This window comes from Planococcus citri, chromosome 5 (genome assembly GCF_950023065.1).
Source record: "Planococcus citri chromosome 5, ihPlaCitr1.1, whole genome shotgun sequence".
Taxonomy (NCBI): Eukaryota; Metazoa; Arthropoda; class Insecta; order Hemiptera; family Pseudococcidae; genus Planococcus; species Planococcus citri.
In genome coordinates, this window is record NC_088681.1 from 21,751,123 (window position 1) to 21,769,233 (window position 18,111).

General features: G+C 34.5%; 1 protein-coding gene and 1 long non-coding RNA gene across 2 annotated transcripts in view; one reads left to right on the top strand and one right to left on the bottom strand.

Moving 5' to 3' along the window:
• Positions 1–1,728: 1,728 nt before the first annotated feature.
• Positions 1,729–18,111, top strand: part of LOC135849175 (probable basic-leucine zipper transcription factor Q) — an 88,380-nt gene continuing 71,997 nt past the window's right edge. Inside the window, exon 1 of the mRNA XM_065369466.1 lies at positions 1,729–2,115. The gene's annotated coding sequence lies outside the window, so the exon portion shown is untranslated. The remainder of the gene's footprint in view (positions 2,116–18,111) is intronic.
• Positions 6,653–7,462, bottom strand: LOC135847916 (uncharacterized). The gene is made up of 2 exons (XR_010559269.1): positions 7,317–7,462; positions 6,653–7,235 (listed from the first exon to the last, which is right to left on the bottom strand). It is a non-coding gene; the product is annotated as an uncharacterized LOC135847916 (long non-coding RNA).

Sequence of the window (18,111 nt, forward strand, 5' to 3'; positions counted from 1 at the left end):
GCTTTTCAGTCTTTTTTTTTTTACGTCGTGTACTTTTTTTCAAACTGATAAGTAAACTGTTGAATGTGCAGTTGGAAATTATCATTGATAGAGCCAGAATTCTTTGATAAAATTTCCATTCTGTGTGTAATTTGATGCTTTATTATGGAGCTGATTCGGTTACATACAAAATGAAATATGCTCTGAAAATAGATTAGATGAGAATTGGGATTGGGAATTGGAAAATTCAAAATAGATGTTACTTTTGATCGTAATAATGGGAAATAGCTGGAGAAGGCTTTCGTTTATTACTTTTGTAGTATTCTGATCAATAATATTATAATTTGCTTCTTGTTCAATTCATAGTATTGGTTCTTTTATTCATTTCCGAAGAATTCTAAATTTTCAATGTAAATCAGTTTTTGGTTTCAGTGGAGAAAAGCAGTATGCAATATTGCGATACTTGTTTTGAAGAAATTTAAGTATGATGCATCATATTATATCATATGGTAATTTCTCCGATGATCAGGCAATAATGAATCATCATATCGGTTCCTGGGATTTTCCAGGTGATCAATTCCTTGGAATTTGATAAGAAAAGAACACACAATCGATGTTCGTTTTCAAACACGGATCAATAATAATTTCATAATTTTAGTGTTTTTTGCCCACTTTGGTGGGAAATTTCAATTTGAGATTTCAACGAGTTTGAAAGTTTTAAAGCAAAAAAAAATTCATTGTGAGCATCGTATTACGATGGGAATAAAATTAAAAATTTTGGGAAAAGTGGGTGAGTTCTTCTTTTCTGCTTACACAAGAGACTTTTGGACGTGTATTGTTTTGTTTTTCAATTAATTTTACCAAGATAAATTTTGCTAAAATTCTCGACAATTTTATGAAAATCTTCCACCATCCTCATAATTCTGAGATCTTCAAAAATATTTCAGGTATGGTATTCATCATTCATCTTGCATAATTGTTATCTGAATGAATCCAAAGAGGCAAAGACTAAAAAAAAATTGATTTTCTGATTTTATTTTTCAACTCCCTGGACTCTTTCCAATGTAAAATTTAGAAACAGGAAAAATTGATAAAAATATAAGCTACCTAAGTTGGCTAAGTTTAGGGCCATATTCATAGACGTTACTTAGGGATCACTTGGCTAAGTGGTGAATTTTGAAGCAATTTTTCCAGGCGTGATTGAATTTTTGAAATTTTGTTTTTGAATAAATTGAGAGATTGGACTCCGAAGTGTTGATTTATCATTTTAAAAATATAAAATTTTTATTCGTTCGTGAGAAAAATTGAATCAAAATTCACCACTTATCCAAGTGTCCCTTAAGTAACGTCTATGAATTCGGCCCTAAATTTTAATAATTTTTTTTTAACAAATAAATTATTATTATTCAAATTGAATTGAATATTGATTATTGAAAATAAAAGTAATGAAATGATCAAATTAAAAAATTAAAAAATTCTTCAATGAATCGTAGAAGAATCAGAATGATAGAAGATTAGAAGAATGATAGAATAGAATCAAAATCAATAAATTTGTTTTGTTTTTCAAAAAAATTGAAAAGAATTTATCAAGTTCTGAAATTCTTAGCTTCTTTTCCTGAAAACGTACGCATATGCAACCAATCTTGCTTATATCCTTGATCCTGCGCCATGCGCGAAGCAAGATGCGCACTCGTCGTGTAAAAAATTTGTCATTTGGCGCTATTTTGAATTTGCACACAAGTTGCGAGTAATGGCGTCGGGGTAGTTTTTCTCTTTATTCGTTTATGTGAACTTTGCGCGAATTTTTTGTAACTTAGTTCTAATTTTAAAGTAAAATTTTATTCGTGATCGGATTTTACTAAATCTTGGCTTCGATCTACGGTGTATCCATGCTCACATTATCGTCGTTGAATCGTAAATGGACTATTATAATTTGCTGTATCATTATGATCAAACTGGTAACATTTTCCTTAGTTTTCGCATGGTGGCACGGTTGGCTTCATTTTCCGGTTCCAGCAGATTTTGAGAAAGCAACAGATGAAGAATGAAGAAAGACGTGAATTCACCGAAAACAACGAGCGTCTTGTGAAGCAGTCGAAATGAAGAACTTGGTCGTTATTCGAAGTGGATCAGCAGGTAATCTTGAAATATTTTCCAATCAAAACCGAACCGAATTTGAGAATGATCTTGTGTCTGGGCTCATTTCTGGAGATTTGTTTGGTTTTCTATCGTTTACTCGACCATCGGTGGTTGATGTTGGATAATGTAGCTGTTCAGCTATGTTTTCCAATCACTTCGGTTTTCATCTGTATACCAGTAATAGCGTTAGTTTCGAAGCTGAGGAAACTAGGGAAGTCATTCTTTAGGAACTCGTAGTTGGCTGTTTGGTAACGTATTTTCGGAATGAATCGTACTATTTGGTTCATAAATATAGATTCTCGAAGTGTTTCTGCGACGAACACTGCTAACTCTTCGTATTGGAGTACCTACGTTGATCTGTCACTATCGAAATCATTCGAAGGAATCCTAGGAATGAGATCTTCGCCGAACAGCATTGTTGATGTGATCGGCCATCGAACAATTATCACGATCAGCTTCTTTTTTAAATACTAGAATGTTCAAATTTATGATTGATGTACCATTTCGTATGTTTCAATTGATACATTTGTGTTTGTTTTCTTTTTCAGGTAAGCAGTTATTTGGTTCTGGAAATTTAATTGAAGTATCTGCACAAATCGTTTCTAAGATAGCAATATTTGGGAGCGATTATTTACAACTGAAGATAACTTGACATTTTACGTCTTACGATCGAACTCTGATCTTCGGTGATTGAAGTAAGCTTACGTTAGATTATAGAATTGAATTGGATTGCAATCAATACTCGATGAATATGAATTGCATGTCGAGTACGAATGTCGAATTTTCCAATCACTTTATTCGTATTTTTAACACCTGATGTTTATAATATTGTGTTTTTCTACGATTCAAAGACTGAAGGTTCTATTCGAAGGAGTTTTTTCGTGTATTGTGTATTTCTCATTACTTGAAATTTTATTTTCAAATTTGACGTGTGATTTGTTCGAACACCGATACGAATTGTCCAGCGATCCTCTAACCGAAGGAAGAACCGAAGAGAAGATAACCTGGTATTGAGTAATTTACGCTTACTTATTACTCTAATAATATTTATAATTAGAGTTAGAAATATTCAAAGTCGAATTACGAATAATTTTATATGATCGAGCTGACCCACAAGATCAGTTCTTCACGAACCTACGACGAGTGCTTTACAAGATATTTCTGCTGCGTTTGCGTTTATTCGATGACTTGCAAGTTAGCAACAAAGTGAAGTAGGTAGACTAACGTCATTCGTAACGTTGTCGGATCTGGCTCTTTTCTCTCGAATGCTGTTTCACCTGCCCGACTTTCCTGGTCCTACCATCTGGAGTACTTCTGTTCCTGTTCTCTGCTGATGGGTTTTCTTGTTCGTTTGCAGTGCAGCGTATGGATTTGAATTGATTTCGAAAATTCTTGCGTAGGTGTGTTCTATTGTGATTTGATTATTTTTCTTGGCTTAATTTTTACGGTTTTCGTTATTCGATTCATTTTTCAGGATTGAGCATGTACCCATTTTTGTCGTATATTTTAATTTTTTTTTTGTTTTTCCACATTATTGATTTTTTATTTCAATTTACAGGATAATTGTAATTGTGATTGAATCCAACTGATGTTTCAAGAATAACGTCAACGAAGCGAATTTTCAAAGCCTCTCCAAGACGGAAAAAGTGTATCATTTCTGTTCGGAATTTGCAACTAGTTGAAAATGAACACAGATTTGCAAAATATTCGGTATCAGGAGTAATTATATCTTATCAGAAACCTCCATTTTTTAGTTACCAGCCTACTTCTTACGTTCATGTAACGCTGATTCGTGGAAAAGAGATACCTACGGAGCTATACTACGGAGCAACGGTGAATTTTCCATAGATTTTCGAAGCCTAAACCTATTTCTTCAACTTTTTGAACGGATAGAGGACGCCAAGTTGTTTTCATGGCCTTATTCCTATGAGTTGCCGAATTTTAATCGTTTTGTTTCTATTCCGGTGTATTTCTTTCATCGAGTATTTACACTTCTGATTTTGATTCATTTTTATTATTGCGGTGCTCGATTTTTCATCGCATTTCTTATCGATTTTTATTTTCGTAAAATTTTATCTATTTCTGATTTAATATTCAAACTTGAATTTATTGGTCTGAGTAATTATATGTCACCAACTACGTCGAGTTTTAGATACTGGGCTAATTCTAACGTTCATGTGATGCTGATTCATTTGGTCGTTCTGAAAATGCTTTGTTTCGATTTTCAATTGTTTTGTTTCTGCTCCGGCGGATGATCTTAATTATTATTGCCGATGAAATTCGTTCATCGAATGTTTACTCTGTGTATTGATTTTTATCGAATGAGATACTCGATTTTATCATCTGATTTTTTATCGATTTTTATTTTCGTAAAAATGTATTTCTGTTTTAATATTCATACTTGCCTATCGATTTTTAGTTACTAGCGTGATTTTGACGTTATAGAGAAGAGATACCTACCTACGAGACATCTAGAACAGATATTTCATTTCAATCGTTAGAGAAGAGATACCTATTACCTACCTACCAGCCATCTAGAACAGATACTTCATTTCAATCGTCTGGAATTGAGCCACGGTGGATTTGCTCCAGATTTTCGAAGTGTAAACCAAGATTTTCAATTTTTCGATCATGTTGAGAACACTGAGTTGTTTTCGTCGTTGTGCTCCAAAGTTTCGAGTTTGATCGCCGATTTCTAATTATTTTGCTTCCTCTCTGGTGCATGGTCCTATTCAGTATCGCCGCTAAAGCTTTACTGATTCATCGAAGATTTACACTTTGAATTGATTTTTATCGAATAAGGTGCTCGATTTTTCATTTCCGTAAAAATGCTAATATAATATTCAAACTTGAAATGCGATTTTTAAATGCATTATTTCCTAGTTCATGATTTCTGTTCTGAATAGGTTCTGATTAAGTTTTTTGAAAACCCTTTTTCGTCTAATAATGTTTTTTTTGCCCAAAAATTTACGAAAGGTCGCAAAAACCAGTTCAATTCGTTATTTTTTTTTTTGGCAAATCTTTTCCATTAAAACCCTTTCCTTAAAAAATTGTGTGTTAGTTTTGAACCAGTACTTTCTCAATTCTCATTGAAGTCTGTTACTTGCTCTATGTTGAAGAATCTGTGGAGCAACCAATCAGTGATGAGAGAAAGAGGGAGTAAGTAGGTAGGTAATTCGTTCGAAGGTAAATTAATGAGTAGGATAGTTGGATTTTCGTATTGATCGCGAAATTTTGAATGGGTTGACTTTTTCAGGATGTCGAAGTTCTTAATTTTTCGTTTATAGATTTCAGTCTACAGATCTGATCAAAATTTTCTCATCTGAGGAACTTGAATTTGAAGCCAAGATGAATGTTTGAAGATTTAAGATGAAAAAATATTTGTTCGAATTTTTGTGAAAATTTGTATCATCTGCTATTTTTTCTATTTTCTATCTGTTTGTTGGAAAAACACGAACGTTATGGTTTCGAAGCAGAGGGCTCCTCTGCCCTTGTTTTTAATTTTGATTTTTGTCTTGAATTGTGGAAGAATTATTAAAGATATTTGTTGCTCATTCTGAGTAATAAATTTGAGTTTCTTATTGATGGCGAAGTTTCTCCTAAAATTCGTTTGCTCTTCCGAAGAGTTAGATAATATAGTCGAGAACTTTATCCCTTCCCCCTCTCCGTGCTATATTCATCTTCACTTCTCACGCTCTGATTACTGGGTTCCAGAAGTTCTGGCCAATCAGTGCAGAGCTCTGATGTGATAATTCATGGTGCTTTCACTGTGGAAGATAATTTTTATGATATATTATATATTTTTTAATGTGGAGTAATAATATGAAATTTTTGAAGCCATCCTGATGACAAATTCAGCGCTATGATGACGGATAATTGCTGAAAGATGAGTTTTGCTCGAAGAAAATTGCACCCAATCAATTTTACGTCTGCGTCGGTCGAAGTTGAAGATGGTTTGCGAGCCAGCACCGGATGTGCCAAAAAAGCACGAATATCCAATTTCTGAACTGTTGGAATGTCACGAGGTGAATTTTTATAATCATATTTTCAACTATGCAGTATTTTTATCCTTCAGTAGATCGCAAGAAAATGCTGAAAGCATCCGTGGAAATTTTCCCCCTGATGTGATCCCAAGAGAATCCTTGAAAAAGGCCTAATCATTTCCTGAATTTAGTTTCAATATAGAATATTTAGAATGATTTTTCAGTAATTCTAATACATCACAGCATTCCGCGGAATTGGAATAAAATACGCTTAATTAAAATCACTAAACTGGTTACTCTGATGTGACTACTAATCAGCAGATTTGTTCGTGCAGATTCAGCATTTTTTCTTTCGAAATTGGAGATCCAAGAGCTTCGGATTACGAGTGACTCTGTCTGTGGCTGTTGTGTTCCAAGCCCCCTCCGCTTTCAAGGGCCCTGCTTCTAGGATCCGCAGCGATAATTCCAAGCACCTATTCGACGGACTGAGATGATCAGCTGATTTTCTACGACGGTTTATGGACGCATCGGCGAGGGAAAAAAATTGAAAATTTGGTATCGACGAATTTTATTTTTTCAAAACCAGATACATCTTAGAATAATACCTACTAAAAATACTAGAAAATGATGTATTACTTACCTGCGCAGGAAAAGCAAACTGGCTGTGTAAATCGAAGATGATAAATCGATTTCTGTCGATATTTTTAGTGGAAGTACGTATGCAACGATGACGGCAACGGCAACGACGACGAAGACGACCACAGCGACTAGAAACTGCTGCAAAATAAAAATAGACTACGAGCGCATCGTCGAGCAAAATACGCTACGCTACATAGAGACATATAGAGAAGACAGCGGAATGCTATGTACACTATTGAAGGCGAAAACATACTAGGTATTCGTAAATTATATACATACGCAAACCCGATGAAGCAATCGTTCATGAGCAAATAGGACTAGAAGAAGAAAAAAAATGACGGCAAAGGCAACCGAACGAACGGCATAGGCAGAGAACCGCGTTTGTACAAAGATGAAGAACTCGTACGGTTGCAGTTGCAGTTATATGCACCAAGCACCAGCAGCACCGGGGTAAAACCAAACCGATTCGACGTTTGATGCCGGGTGACGCGCCGTCTACAAAGTAATTCGCTAATTAGGTTGAAAGATTTAATTTGAAAAAGAGCTAACTAGAGCGCTGATAAAACTGAAGAGTACAGTAATATTCGGGTGTATAGCAGCAGAATGAGAGACGCAGAGCAGTAGCGAAAGAAGACTCATGGTGTATTAAACCTCGTTATTTAGTCCCTTTCTAAAAGCTGAAAGTATAAAAAGTTCGTTTGAAATGTATTTCTTTCTCTGTTTTTCGCGTCAAACTAATACTGCGGCAATCGGCTTTTCTGTCTCCGTTCAACGATCCTATAGTCCTTCTGGCATTTCCCCAGCTCTTAGTTCGCCGTCCTATAGCCCTTTATTGTTATCATCTAGCAGCTGCATAAAGTGAAACGGCGTCTGACTCGTACCGGTCGACCCGTTTTCGATGGATAAATCGTTTATTCGGGTACTGCGCAGTCCCCCTTCCGCGCTCTCGACCCGTCTTTTTTTTCTTTATGGCTCCTGCTTGTCATTTTATCTTTCTCTGTTGTCGGGCTGGAAACGTCTAACTTCACGCGATGGCAATATTCTTCTTTTTCACTACACACTCTACCCGAATGCAGGTTCTCTCTTCGCTCTGGCTCTGTGCTGGCTCTCTGGCTGTGTGTTGTGCTGTGTGTACACTACATACGTATACGTATCGCGCCACACATTTTCGCATTTTTTACATACTTGTCGCCAGTCGGCGCTGATAGTATGTTCAAATCCAAAAACCATGCTACACCTCGACGACGCTGTCGTCGTCGGTCTCCTCACCTCAATGCTCACTGCTCACAGCTCGTCTTCAACGACATCGCTCCTTACTGGTCTCATTACGCTACACTTTATACGTATATCTCTACGAATATTATGTATACCTACACCTAGATCTACGGAGAATCGGCGTCTCTAGTATGCTCTACTGCCTACCTGCCTACGTGTTCGACGCGCGTCGGCGTCTCTCGACCGCTCTCTGCCCTCTGCCTACATTCATATACGAAGTGACTCGCGATTTGTCACAGATACTTTTTAAGTATGATGTACACCGAGCTTGAGACTCGTGTTCCAGATCACAGAGAACGATGCTAATCAAGGGTGCATGCAGAGCAGATGGAAGAAACGCTGAAAAGCTCGGAGTTCGAGATAGCTTACGTTAGCTTCGTTGGAACGATGATTGTGTAGCGTAGAGCGTAGAACGCTACGTTGCTGCTGTTATGTTGGAAACGTGTGGTACGACCTCGTCTCGATGTCGATGCTGAAATTTTGCACGCGTATACGGTACGGTGTACCTACCTACCTATCGTATCAACCTACTACACGACGACGATGACTGTGTCCTTCCATCGAACGACGGCCGCAGCGCAGCGTCGAGTACCTACTTCTTCACGTAGTGTAAAATAACCACGATGAGTTATCTTGGTCGTCATTATTGCGCAGAATGAAGGCATTATTAGTAAATTGAGACGAGAAGAAAACGTACATACGTAGCTAGGTACCGACGATGTTAGAAATTACACTTTGCGTGTGTCTAGCTATAGATGTACCGAAGTATCCAACATGATACGTGAAGCTACAGCTACACATCGTACTACGTACTCATATAATCCTAATAGAAAATTACCTTCTCTGCTAAGTACACCGGCATGCATACTACTAGTTCTATCGTCATTATGACGAGTGTGGAGTGTCGCAGGGTTTTCCTGCGATGCAGAAGACTACGACCGACGAAGAACAACCCAACGACCGGCGCTAAGAAGACGCTTCGCTAATAAAGACGTCACTTTTGACTGACAGCTGAGAACGCAATTGTTCGGCTTTTGTATGCGGTAAATTCTATCAATGGGCATTATACTTAGTTTTTTCTTCGCTACTCGCCGAGTGGGGATAAACCATCAATGATGTCAATGTTTGTGATAATTGCGGCGCGGCGTGTGGCTGCGGAAATGCGCTATATGGGTTTACGTTTACTCGCTGGTGTTGTCTGTGGTCTGTGTGCAACGTGCAAGGTGCATTTTTGCTGCAGGTTGAATTGCAAGAGGACGAGGACGCGTGAAGGGAGCGAGGTTTCTGTTGTGTTTTTTTTTTGAAAGGGCGAATGTCATCTTCGTTGAGCATTTTTTTTGTGTGTGAATAGGGATCGATTGATTTGGTGTTAGTTTTGTGCTGAGATGGAGATTTTTTTGAGGGTATACGGCGGTGATTAGAGTGAATGAACTGCCGTGAACCACCAATCATGTGGATGGAAATCCTTGATGAGGCTTAGTTTTTTTAGTCGCATCTGATTGGTTCAGATTATTTTTGTTCTTTTTTTTTTATTGCTGATTATTGGGAATTACCTTGAATTGGTCAGACTACTTATGTGGATAGATGATGTATATTTTTTCAATTCATTTATTCGTTCGTTTCGACAATACTATTTTTTTTTTGAATTCGAGTTTAAAATTGATTATCGATTGATTCATCAAGTATTGAAAGTAGGTCCCCATTATTTTGATTGTGTCCCTTTTTTTTTTTGGTAGTTGTGTTGTAAGAATCGATATTTTAGCCGAATTATTTTTTGCCACCACCTTTTCCAAGTTGTTGTATCGTGCGAATGAGCGTGTAGAATTTTAAATTTTTCTCCTAGCCGTGTTCGAACGCGAACACACGTACCCGATGTAAGGACACGACTCAGCGAAATAGAGAATTACGTTACGTAAAACTCGGCACGAGCTCTAAAGATGGCGCTGCGTTCGCTGATTGGTGGATTTTTTTCGAAAAAACGATGCTGGAAATTTTGGCGGTAACGTTCTCAGAAAATGGGTTATGGAAATAAAAGAGGGTGATGAAACTTGGAGAAATTTTGGTACTGTAACTTTCTGCCTATAATTGAAATTTCAAGTTATCGACGTTCAAAAAATTGCGAATTTGTAAAAATTGGGTGTGAGTAACTTTTTAAATTTAAATTTTTGCCAGAAAATTATAAAAATTTTTCAGTTTTGGGATGTGATAAGCCTATTTATCTTTTTGGTAATTTTATAAATTTCTGCATGTTTTAAATCAAAATTTGTCTTGAATTTTTCCATTTCCAAGTTGGGTAAAAGTCATACAAAAAGATTCTTTCCATTTTTAATAATGATTTTCACGAAAATTGCTTCAAGTATTCATGCAATTTTAAAAAAAAAAATCATTCTCACTAAAAAAAAAAAAAAAGTGTAAAAATGTTGCACAAAAGTGTGTTGCCTATTTTCAAAAATGAGGGGTGGAACATTAAAAAATTCATAAACACGAAATGATCAAAGTGTAGAAATTGAGAAAATTCAAATATGAGTTTACAAAATTTATATAAAGCAATATATTGAGTAATTAACATTTGAAAAAGTTTTTTTTTTTTTTTTGAACAATTTTTATTCAAGAAAAGGTCACAGAAGTCCTGTAAATTCAATGTTTTGAAAATTATTGGGAACGGTCAATTTTTTCAAGATGCATTGCAAAATTTGAGCTAAATGTATAAAAACATTGTAATTCATCATTCAATTAAATTGATGTAAAAATGCCAATCATAATTTAATTATGATAATAAAAAAATATCTTTTAATGAATAAAAGTTTATGAATGATCTCAAAAAATTTTAAAGAAAATTCCTATATTTGAAAGTCAACGCAAAAGTGTTTTTTTTCCTTGCATAATTTGTAATAGCCTACATAACAATAACAAATGCAGCCAGTGGCTTCTTCATGAATAATGAACTAATACATCCAAAGTTACAAAAAAAGTATCAAATTATATTAAAATGGAATAAAATTTCTATTTTGCATGAAAATCCCACACAATTGGTTCCAAAATAACGAATTGTAAATTACTTATGAATGATTGAGAAAATTTTTAAAAATGGGGCAAAACAGTATTGAAACTCAATAAAGTGACATGTAAACAATTTTAAAGGTTGAAAAATTGTATCATACCCAATCCCAGATGTCTACCAAGTCATCAAAGTCATCAAAAAGTTATCCTTTTGACCAAAATTTGAACGCAATTACCAAAAATTAATAAATTTTTCAAAATTGAATGAGAATTTTGTCAAAAATGCTGAAATTATTATGAAAATTATTGTTGGATCGAACTCCCAATTACTGAAAATTACATTAAATTAGCGTAAAAATTGGTATAATTGAGCAAAATTCTTCAAAAACCGCTTTCAAATTTGTTAAAATGCCATGAAAACTGTTTAAATTGGCTGAACATTGATGAAACATTGTAAAAAATTGACCAAAAATGATTAGCTATGAAAAGAAAATTGTGCAAAATTACAAAAAATGGAAATCACTTGAAGAATAACAAAAACCATAAAATTATCATAGAAATAACTCGAAAGTTTCCAAAAAATAGGTATCATTTCAGTGGTTAGTTGTAGTAAGTAGTGTCATCAACTCTGAAAATGTGAAAAATTGTGACGTGATTGAATTTCTTTCACTATTTTTTCAGTGATCAGCGCCAAAAGTTCTATAAAAATTGTCCATCAACGTTGAATGTGAAACCTACATATTTTCAAGAAAAGTCCTCCAAAAGTCATCAAAAATCTATCTCCATTTTTTCAATTTATTGGACACTTTTTAATCATTTCAGCCTGAAATAACAAAACCGCTTCAAAATAGTAGAGTCTACCTTCAGCTAACGTCGTTTTCCAAAAACCACCACAACTAGAAATGTGAAGTTGAACAACCACCTTAGGAGATATGATTTTCCATCTAGTTAACGTGGTTTTTCAAAAGTTTCCCGAATAATAAATCTGTGCTTGAAAATCACCTTGTAAGTTATAATTTTCCATTTAGCTACTTATTTATTTACTTATTATGTTTATTTTGAGAATTGAAGTAGATAGATGAGAGAATTTGAAAAACAGCCTTAGGGATTCTGGTTTTCCGCTTATGTAACGTTTTTTTAAAAAATTTCTCCAAATAGTTATGTATTTTGAAATCAACTTATTGGTTGAGATTCTACATCTCCGTCTAAGCAAAATCATCTGAAGGATACTAATTTTACAATGTTGCTAACGTTGTCTCACAAAAATTATTCATAAAAATATTTCATGTATTTGAAAAACCACCCTTGGGATTCTGATTTTCCTTTTAACTAACGTTGTTTTGAAGAAAGTGTTCCAATTCTGTATGTTTGAAAAATCAATTTAAGATATTGGATCCTTGAAAATAATCAAAATTTTTTTTCTCATAATCAGTGTGAAATTTTCCAAAAAAGCCCACATTTTTAAAAAGTCGTCAAAAGGTCATTCTCTATTTTTTCAATTTGGTAGACATCCTGATTCAAAATGAATATCTACTAGAGACTTCTCATGTACTCAATAGCTCTACTTTTGCTATTCCAGAAAAAACTCTTCAAAATTTTATTGAATGAGACTCTCCCAATTTTTTCTCCTAAATATTATTTTTTTGGAGAATAAATGTAATATAGGGTACGCTTTATTCGTTCGCAAATGATGGATTTGTCTTTTTTTTTCAAAAATGATTGTTTTAGAAAATTTTGGATTTGAATTGGCTTTAAAAGATTTTGAAAATTTATGTCTGAGTCAATCGAAAGTAGAGCGTTTTTTGAAAACTGGAGAATCTGAAAATCCGCTGGAGTCTCCAGGATGGTTCGAAAATATTTTTAATCGACTCGGGGAGGGGGGGAAGTTGAAAATGAGTTTCGAACCCTTCTATGTAAATTTCATCAAATTTTAATTTTTTTCATAAGAAATAAACCAAACTTGAATTTTTGAGAATTCGAAAAAAATTGGAAAATGAATTTCAGCACCTTGAATTTTTGGTGCTGGTGTATTTTGGGATTCTCTTTCAATTCCACATTGTCCTGCGCTCCTGACCCAAACTGGATTGAGACTTTGACAACTTTTGCAAAACGTAGGACATTTCGACAATTTTTAACCAAAAAGTGATACTTTTTCAACATTTTTGACAAAAAAAAATCAACTTTTTGGCAAAAAAGCTAAATTTTTTGCAAAAAGCAAGATTTTGGGTAATTTTTGTAAAAAGCAAAGTATTTTGCCAATTTCTGGCAAATAAGCGAAGTTTTTAAACAATTTTTGGTAAACAGTGAAACTTTTTGGGATTTTTTTTTTTAACAAAAAAGCAACAATTCCTTTTGGAAATTTTGATAAAGAAAAAGGAAACTCTTTTCTATGTTTTGTAGGAAGCGGTACCGCAAAGGATGGTGCCTTTTAGCAATTTTTGGGAAAAAAGAGAAACTTTTTAGTAATTTTTGGGAAAAACTTCTAAGTATCAAAATCGCAAAATCGATGTTCGATAATATTCGATGTATTCGATCATCCATTCTAACTAGTAACTTTTGTGGTAAGACCTCGAAGACAGTTTTTTTCCACCTATAGCAATTCGAAGGTCGAAAAAGCGAGCCAAATAATTAATGAGTTTTGGCGTTAGCGTGAGCGTGCGTTCTCGAGATGACATTTTCACGTGTCTAAAAACACTTGAAAATTTTTCAATTTCTCGAAAATCAATTTGGTCAAATTTCGCTCGTCGAGAAATTTTTTTCCAACTGGATGAATTTTTTATAACATATACGAGGAATTTTTCGACGTGCATGGTCCTATCGTTTGGTTTTGGTCCTCTACTCACTTTTTCTCCATCCATGCGGGAACATTTGCGCTCGCAGGCTGTTTCTGTGCGAGTTGTCGATCTACAGAGTAAAGGGTTTTCGGTTCAAATGGGACGCGAACGATAATCCGGAGCAGCAGAAAATTTTAACCCAACGACGAAGAACGACTCTTTTGACGCAGAACATTGACACGGCGATGGCGGCGTACGGTGGCGTAGTAGTAGTAACGCGCATATGCAATTTATTTTATGTATAGTATACGGTACTCTCCGTCGAACCGTCGTATACTCGTGTACGAGTTGTGTGTTGATGAGATGGGATCCGTTGTTGGATAGGAATGGAGCACGGAGCATAGATCGGAGCGGAGTAGAGGCGAGAGAGTAGGTACTTTGGAATGTATGGCAGAAGTAGAGAGCGACTACGATGGAGCGTGGAGAACGGAGCGACCAACGAGTTGATTAGTTAGATGCGACGCTCTAGAAAACTCGTCGTCGTCGTAGTCGTCGTCGACGGTATTATAGTATGTATAGAGTACGTATGTACGTATAGCGTAATACGTATGTATACGTTACGTACGGTATATTCTGTTCTGTTCTGTACGTTGTGAAATTGCGATACGAATGGCCAAGGAAAATCGCTATTATTTGGAGATGGTAGGCGCCTTCCAGATTGGTAAATGCGTATGTGTGTGAGGATGCGCGTGAGAAAATTGCTAATTGCGATTGATAGCGAGTATCTGTGTGTGAGTATGCACTATACGTGTGTTCGTTTATGACAGTCCTTTGAAAGGTGGGTGGGTGGATGGTGGAGAGTTGAAGTTTTCTTTTTTCGAGGTAGATTTCCAACTCCATTACAAGAGCACTGCTATATTGGTGTGATACGTTTGTAATTTCGGTTGTGGTATTTGAGAAGAGGTTCTTTCTTGAGTTTTTCTAGTTGAGGAGACTTCAGAGGGGGTGGTAATTGACTATCTTGAGTGACTACAAGTTTCAGTGTACTCGAGAGTGTAGATTTTGTGGAATGGTCTTGAAAAATATTCATTCGGATCAAAAATATCAAATTTTGAATTCCAGCGTTCATCTCACTGATTTAGAGCATGTAGATATTTTGGTTTTTAGTACAGAAGACGACGCTACCAAAAAATTCAAAGTTAGCCTACATCAAAATTGAAGTTACTTTGAAAAGTTGAGGTTTTTCAAGTTTTAGGAACTCAATGTGTAGGTATTCGGATAATTTAAATTTACAAGCAGGAATGGACGCTGAGGTTAATGAAAGAAAAGCTCAATTCAAATTTGCCGAATTCTAGGGAAGAGTCCTAATCTCAAAGAATGGAAAATTTGGAAGTCTTGATCAGAGTTTAGAAGAGTTTTCGAATTGTTTTAAAAAAAACTCTTTTCCACGTCAATTTTACTCATTGTTCAACGTATGTGGCATATATGTATAATAGAACTAGAAAGCTGAAATTGTATACCTAGGTACTTATTTAAACTGAAAGTATTGGTAAAAATTTTCAACTTGTTCTTGTTTCGAAAGTCGCCTGTCGGTCAACATGTTTATTGCACTTGAGCTTTTTCTCTTGAAATTGAAAAAAAAGAAGAAAATATTGAAAAAGAGATGCATACAAATACATCTGAAGCAAAAATTACCAGAAAAACTTCCAACTATTTTGCAGAGAATAAAATGGTACTTACATAATGAAAAACTGAAATTGAAATGCGCAAAACTGAAACTAAAAACTGAAAAAGCAAAACTGATTTTTGGTAGCTCATTTTTTCCAAAAAATGTCCAAAATATTACAAATTTGATGAGAAAAATATGTAGTGGAACTGAAATTGAAACTTGAACTAGAACTGAATAAACTAAAAACTGAAAAATGAAACTGAAAACTAGAACCGGGTTTTGGCAATATTCGTAAATTTTGACTTTTGCTGCGAATATTCGCAAACTTTTGGAAACATTGATGAAAATTTTCAAATTTGAAATACATACCTAGTTTATTTTTCAATTTTCAAGTAAAAATAACTGATGCACTACTCTGATTTTCACACATGTGTTCAATTTATTAAGGAAACATCATTAAAAGCCCAAATGCACACTTTTTTTAAGCTTTGAGAATGTTCTCGAATATTCTCATGCAAAAATCAAAATTTTGTCAGGTTACCTTTCTTCCCAAACGCGCCAAATGAGAATATTCTCATTGCCAACATACTGAAAACTGAAACTGAATTGCAAAAGTTTTGCCATCACTGGAAAATTGAACTCCTGTGCTCCATTCCGTTAATAAAGATTTTGAAGAGCTTGAAATGAAAAGAGTGTGAATCACTATTGTTTTAATAAAGTAAAGTTCTGGAGGTATAAACTTAGCCCTACATTGAGATTTGAGTCATTTTGTTAAGAGAAAATTAGGTTTGCTAGACTGAATGTTGAATTTTTAACTGATTTTGCTAGGTAGCAGTTTTTCTAGACGTGAAAACGTCAGCAAATTTATGACGATGTACCAGACATCAAATATTTGCTGATGCAAGAGGGACTCTGCTTATTGTGTATTACTTGCGTTTACATTTTTTCTTCAAAACGTTCAAAGGTTTTAACTTTTTTTAGTATTTACCTACCTGGCTACCTATTTGGGTTTTTCAAGTACATACAAAATGTAATGTAACTCAAGTGACTTCATACAATTTTATAGAGCATCATGAAAAATTGAAAATACTAATCTTTTTTTGGCTTTTTTAAAAATACTCTTCACGAATTGATCATTTATATTTATGTTGAAAAATAAAAAGAAAGAACGAATCAATTGCAATGGAGGTCTCTCTCTCAACAAAACGTTGAGTGAACGCTAAAGGTGTACAAATTAAAGGTATTCTGCCATTTCTAATTCATCTTTTAATAATTAATGTTAATCAATTCGAAGTTGATTTATATTTCTTATTTCAGAAGCTAATTCCTTTTTTTTTCTTCATTTTTTATCAAAAGTTTGTGAATTTTCCAATTTTGAATTAACTTACACATTTTCTCTGTGTTCAGTAGGTTGCTTGAAGCATCATGCACGCCTTTTCTCATGTGAAAGCAGTTTTTTTATTTTTCTTGCAGAGCTGTTTGACTTAAATTTTATGGAGACTACACTACGAGAAAAGTTGGAAAATATAATTTTTTCCCCCAACAGTTTCTGATTTAGAATCGCAATTGCCAAATTCGATACTTTTATTAAATTGTGAACATTAAACAGCTTCTGAATTGCAATTTCAAGAATTGCAATTTTGAATCCAATACTTTTTTTGTTTTCTTTTTTAAAATGACTATTATATTGACTTTTGAATGAAATTAAATTCTTCTATAATAATTATTATTATGCCACTAAGTTATATCAACATTTTAGACTATCATAACTGTGTCGCTGTGTAAATACTGACTGATTAGTGATTAGTAATTTAGACATCAAAAACTAAACAATACCTAAATTGCTGGCTTCCTCCAAGATATTGAAACAACCTTGAAGTGGAAGCCCTGACTCAAATTGTAATAAGATGCATGTGTTTTCTTGCCATAAAAAATCCAAAACTTGAAATGATTGTCTGGCTGTAGTTTGAAGTGGTGTTTTAATGTGATGCTTTTAGGTGTAAGAAGGATAGTGTCGTTATAAAAGATAATGCAATTCGAGATTTATTTTCCCATCCAACATGGCTACACCATGGTAAATTTTTTTTCTGACGTTCCGCGCAAAAAATGAATTAAATACTTGCCTAATTAGGAAAACTTGTGAGGATTTTTGTTCTAATTTCGTGGCTTACAATTTGTAGAGTAAAACTGGATGAAATTATCCGCAGCCTTTTGTACTTATTTGAAACTCAGATGCAAATGGAAGGAAAATCTTTGAAAATTTTTAACTCATCTTCAATTTTTGTAACTGGATATTCAACTTTTTCAATCGAGTACCTATTTATAAAATAAAGCTAAGTTTTCCCTTTCCCATTTTCTAATACATATTTCAGGAAAACGTTGTAGTGTGATTTGAATGCCAGCTTGCATGAGATTGGGTAGTGTTTTCTACTTTTTGCTCAAAATAAAAATCACACGTATAGTTTTTCATTTCTTTGAAACAAGTTGGTTTAGACTACTGATTTAAAATGTGTTTTCTATAAAGCAATTTTCTTTCTATTTTTTATGCGTTTACAAATATAGGAGTACCTGAACTCTGGTTCTTCGGCAAGTTATTGTAACGATTTGCCCGTTTGAACTACTAGGGCTTGAGAAAAAGAAACCACTCTCCTGT